This window comes from Cimex lectularius, unplaced genomic scaffold, assembly GCF_000648675.2.
Source record: "Cimex lectularius strain Harlan isolate CLEC.00 unplaced genomic scaffold, Clec_2.1 scaffold183, whole genome shotgun sequence".
Lineage (NCBI taxonomy): Eukaryota > Metazoa > Arthropoda > Insecta > Hemiptera > Cimicidae > Cimex > Cimex lectularius.
The window spans coordinates 267,023-273,022 of NW_019392802.1; the positions used below are offsets into that span (position 1 = coordinate 267,023).

General features: G+C 38.5%; 1 protein-coding gene across 1 annotated transcript in view; it reads right to left on the reverse strand.

The window, feature by feature from the left end:
- The window catches only part of LOC112127327 (netrin receptor unc-5-like), a 156,009-nt gene extending 154,814 nt beyond the window's left edge, over positions 1-1,195 (reverse strand). The window contains exon 1 of the mRNA XM_024228082.1: positions 983-1,195. The gene's annotated coding sequence lies outside the window, so the exon portion shown is untranslated. The remainder of the gene's footprint in view (positions 1-982) is intronic.
- Between the last annotated feature and the right edge of the window lie 4,805 nt (positions 1,196-6,000).

Consider the following 6,000-nt stretch of genomic DNA (forward strand, 5'->3'; position numbering starts at 1 on the left):
CAGAATTTTTCATTTCAACCAAAATCTCGCAAACAATTAAGTTTTCCGATAAAATTCAGCGAAAAATCTCTAGTTGAGTTCGAATTTGGCAAAGTTACAGTAGCAAATTACAATTTAGCGTAAAAAAGAAAAAACCCACTATATTTTATTAAGTAAAAAAAAAAAATTCAAGACGGAAAAATATTTTCGTATTTAAAAACGAATCAGCCTGGACTTAAGTTCTAACTGTAAGTTAAAATGACTAATTCGACCATTTTGCCTGGGTTGGGGCTTGAAATGAATCAATCCCACATGTATAGGCCCCGAAGGTAAAATTCGGTGGGCAGGACGAGGTTTGACTCCGGTCAGCCAACAACCGAGTAGGTGATTCTCACGTCTTTCCGATACCCCGGCTAACTAACAATTTGTTTCTTCTTGTAGGAATTCACATAACTTGGTTTCACCAAAAACACTGATCTGTACTCTACGGGTCTGCCGTGTGCTGAACTAGTTTGGTTGTCTGCGATCGTTTTGGTCCGCATATACTCGCTACTTTGGTGGGCAAGGTTTAAGCTTCTTGTTATCTTATTGGTCATTGTCACCAAACACTGAAAGACAAACGAAACGACCGAATTACATTTTTTTCACTTACAATCAAAAGCGAATCAATCTTTGAACAGTAGATACTAGTACATAAGTATCTATGGAGTTCTGGGCTGCGTACAAAAGTTTATAACGGATTGAACTTGTATTTAAACAATAAAAAATGTGCTACACCACAATGGATTTCATTTGTACTGTTGGTCACTCGTAAAAGATAAAATTCATCTGGTTTGGGGAGAAAAACATTGTATTTCCAGGACGCTTCAAAAAACGCGAACATGTGATATCCCTGACATATTCTGAGAGAGTTGAGACCGTTTTCTAAACATACATCATACATATGTTGGCAGAGGATTTCTTTTGTTTACAGACCGGAACAAATAAAAATGTGCCCACTTACCAGAAATCGCAAATTATCCAAAACTCAAGGTGACTCGGAGGGTAGGAGGTTCCAGGGCTGGATGGCACAGGGCACTGACACTTGCACAGACTAACGAAAAATGAGTCCGGCCCAGTTCACGCGAGTGTTTACAAAAGACGCAAATCCTCGGCAGAGCGAGACCGTGGTTCACCCGACGGAATCCGTTGGACGACTGACGAGGAGGAACTGGCTTACCCATAACACCGCCCCCCTCCCGAACAATTTTAATGCCCTTTGCGCAAACCACTATTCAACCCTTTCCATTTGGTTTTAATTATGGCCTCTTCATCCACGATGCAAATTTAAATCAAAATATCTGTGTTTTTTTTCACCGATCATAAATTTTATCGACATAAAGAATACTTAGTAGTAATTCGTAGTTTCTTTTATTTATCATCTACATAAATACATTCGAAAGAGATATTCAATATTATTTTAATATTTTCCCATTTATATTCTACTTTTACTTTTCCTAATAAACAATTATTCATTTAATGTCAAGCAATTTATAACATGACGAAGACACAACTTTGGGCTAAATCCCGCATATTTACCAAGCAGAGGAAATAAATGCTTGATTTGAGGAAAATGCAAGTTTTGAAAAGGCAATCGAAACTAATTTTAATTTGTATAAAATAAAGAAAATTTATTCAAAACATTTTCCATCACGATCTATCTACTTTTGCCAACGTGTAATAAACGCTTTTACCACGCTGGCATACAAATTTTTAATTGAACTCACATTAAAGTCTTGGAAGGCGTTTTCGGCTTCATCGCCTTCTCTAAACATTTTCTGCAAAAAAAAGTGTTCGACACCGGGGTTCAAAAGTCGAAAGAAGTTGGGTGAATAAGGGAACGTGCGGTAAGGTTTCCTAAGTCTTTACGTTTTCCCAGGGTTGGCGTTGTCGTGAAGACGAGTATGGCACCTGGGCTTGCTGTTCGCTCTCAAGAACATCCTACGACCTTGTCTTTCGAAGCTACCTCACTGACCGGTACATCCCTACCCACAGGGACTTCCGGGCAAAGTTCGACCATCAACCCTGGTGCCTGGGGGTAACCAATGATGGAGGATATCCCTATTACCTTCCTTATCCTTCCTACCCCTTTTCTTTCCCCTCCCTCTTCCCCATCTGCTTTGGCAGAGGATTCCTGGGTTACTGAACCCGCACCCCTCAGGCAACGGGTGCATCAGTAGGGAGTTCGTATGACCTTCTGGATGGGCGTTAAGTCCCACCTTAAAAATAAAACTGAATCACGGGAGTGGAGTATCCAAGCGGCTCCACTAATTGAGGTTGGACTCGTGTTGGTCGTGGTTTGTAAATAAATTGTACCTTAGCTGGAGGCCTACCGGAGCTGGAGATAGAGTGCCTTCTCTATCTCTCCGGGGGTGGTGAAAGGCATGGCTAAAAGGCTGTGCTGGAAACCACAAAACTGCCTTTTTTTAAGGCACATGTATGATTGTGCCCTTTCTAGAGTACTTCTGAACGTGATTAGTATTGCACCACCTCGCTAGGCAAGGGATGTGACAGGTCCATGCATGTAAAATCTTCCTGATGTTCTTTCGAGAACACTAGGCGTCTGATAAGTCCCCTTGGGGATACGTCCGAACTTTAAAGCTCCTCATGGGTCTCTACGCCATGAGTAAAGATGGCAACATCTGACCGGTACATCCGAGACATTGAAGGGTCGCCGTCTTCACCAAACCACCTTCTCCTTGCAAGTGTATCGCAGGGAGCCCGTACTGTACCAAGAGTACCTAGCAGACCTCCCTTCCCATCCTCAAACCTCCACCTTTGCAGGCAATACAGCGATCCTTTCAAGCATTTGTGATCCATTTCTACCCGAAACTTTTAAGAACACCTCACACTACTGGACTCATGGCGTAAAAAAATGTTTAAAATTCAACCCAGAAAAAACCATCCACATAACTTTTATCCTCCGCAAAAAGATCCCTCTTCCAGTCTCCTTGAACCAAATAGCCATCCCAACTGTGGACAAGGTGCGGAACCTAGAACTATATATTGGCAGACTTATGTAGTGTCGACTGTATATGAACCTTGTCTACCTGGAAAGCTCCTTCCAAACCCGACGTGATGGAAGGTAAGCAAACTGCGGGTTCTTGTCACAGAACTGGAATTGCTCTGTACACCGTACGAGACTAAAGAAAAAAAGTGATGAAAAGAGAGTGGATAAAGCAAGGAGCAGTTCAGAAAACGGCAAGGTTAAAATTATAGATTGAAAACAAAAACTCTCACCAATTGGCGCGACAAAACCACAAAATGACTGAATTTAACGTTCAAATGCTTTACGACTGAATTTAAATAAATGCTTTATTTAACTTTCAAAGAGAAGCTAGAGAAACTGTTCATAACCTCTTAAATGGACAACTTACATATGTTAATGGACAGTTAAACATGATGGATGACTTACTGACGCCATATTAGATGTGCTGATGTTATAACTCGTAATTTCAATTGTAACAATTACTACAATTAATTAAGCTTTTTAGTTTAGATAAAAAGTCAATGGCATGAGCGGGATTCGTACCCATGATCTTCGGCTAGATACGCCGCTGCTCTACCACTTGAGCTATCGTGTCCTCGATCCACTCGGACACCAACATCCCATCTCAACTCCAACATTTGAATTTTCCCTCCTTTTTGCCATTTTTCAAATGTCGTGTAATCGGATTGGATTCTCAGCGAAAAATGAAATGGCCACGGAAAAATGGCAAAAAGGAGGTAAAATTCAAAAAGGTGGGGTTGAGATGGGAAGTTAGTGTCTGAGTGGAACGAACTCACGATCGCTTTAGTGAAGTATACTTCATTTTAAATCATTAAATTCACTAATTTCGTGGTCTGCTTGACCAATTAATATATTTCAATTAATTAAGGTTTTTAGTTGAGATAAAAAATGAATGGAAAAATGGCAAAAAGGAGGGAAAATTCAAAAGGTGGGGTTGTGATGGGAAGTTGGTGTCCGAGTGGATTGAGGTCACGATAGCTCAGGTGGTAGAGCAGCGGCGTGTCTAGCCGAAGATGGTGGGTTCGAATCCTGCCCGTGCCATTGACATTTTTATCTCAACTAAAAACCTTAATTAATTGTAATATATTAATTGGTGCACCGGACCACGAAATTAGTGAATGTAACAATTACAAAGTAATTCTAACAAAAATGTAAGACTGAAGGTAAAGAAACCCAACCCGATTCTTTATAGAATACTGACGACTCAAAACCACTGCTCAGGAACCAGGGTCTAGGAATAAATCCTAACATTGAATTTTTTATTCTCTGACGTCAGATGATGTCAAAATTTGTCTGCAGGATAGAATCCTATCGGATGTCAGAGTGTCCAATAAGCTTGGATTCGACTCGTAGAATATAGCCATTCTCTCTGACAGTCAGATGCGCATAGCTCAAAAAGCTTATTAGTTAAAAAAATCGTGAACTACGGTCAAAATGTCTGGAAGTAGAAATCCTAAGAAATACTCCGAGATAACATTGTCCTGGCCAAGGTCTGGATTCAATGAGGCGATATATTTGCCAAGAGTGGAGCCAATATGAAAATTTCAGGCCCCAAACTTTATTATAGCCTAGCAGTATGCCATTAAAACGAAGACATTAAAAACACCTGAGGACACCACCAGCAAGTATATAAGTTATATATGATACTTTTAAAGGGTGATGGATGAATATCGCCATACGAGAATGGCATGTGAATAGGAAAAAATTTGAAGAATGAGTAAAAGTGTGAGTGTACCATGTTTTTAATGAGGTGGTTGATTGACCGTTTTGTCGATAGCGTCGGCATTTCAAACAATTATATAGTTAGTTTATTTTGTAAATATTTATTTGTAAATACGTAATGTTCAGAGTGGATCTTATATAAATACATTTTTTCTCATATTTCAATCGTTCTTAATGGCCAGTTCTAGTTTGCAGCAGGTGATAAGCGTTTCAGCATTTCTTCTCAATCCAGGCGCAAAGTAAAGCAGTAGTCATGTTTAGTCAGATGATCTTCCATAACACGTAGTCATATTAATTTATTCGTAAGTATTGTTTTTATTTTTATTTTTGATAAACCCTTATTACGAGAAACCAAAGCAATAAATCATAATATAATTTTTGTTATTTCGTGACCTTTCTATAGGGATTTTTAAAAAATCAAATCGACCACGTGTCGGCATTCTGTGTCATTTTTAAAGTACTTGTTTTATTTATGTAAAATATTTTAATTTAATATTCTTAATTATTTTCGCTTAAAATAATAATTTTATACATATTTTTTAGGGCGGGCCTGCTGTTACGCAAGAATAAAATAACCGTCGAGAGCATTTTCATTTGTAGAAGGCTTAAGGTTATAAACAATACTTTAATTGAGAGGTTCAAGAATTTTTAAAGGTGTCATGTTTGTGCAGTGTTTATGACTATTTGTGTTTCTGTGTTGTTTATGCTAATTTATTGTAAAGAATGTAACTTATTAGCGTGAAATGAAGGCGTTGCTTAACCCCGGCCCGAATCCTCTTGATGGTATATATTAGGGGTATTCACGGTGTTTGTAAGATGTTAACACGTGTTAACTCGAATAGAAAAATGCCCAGTATGATTGTGAACGTCCCCTTCTTTTCTTAGCATATTAAACGTTAATTTTTCCGCGATGCTGCGCGTGGCGATTGGTAGAACCAAATATAAAGCTATAACAGTCCTTGAAGGCTTCTTGTTTGTTTTGGTTTTCTTTTGCCAGGAGTTAATAAAAAAGAAAATAAAATAACTCTTTCATTCAAAATGCTATCTTTGCACTCGAAAAGTACTAACAAATCGCACGCTTCAATTCGTGCCGACACACCTAATTTGTAACCTAACGTCTAAAAGCCTACAACTTTATAGGATATGGGTATCTACTATGAATGAGAGTATAAAGTCAGGTCGGAAATTAACAAAAGAAATGTATTGGTCTGATTAAATTAATGATTATTTAAGAATAAATGTACATGTAA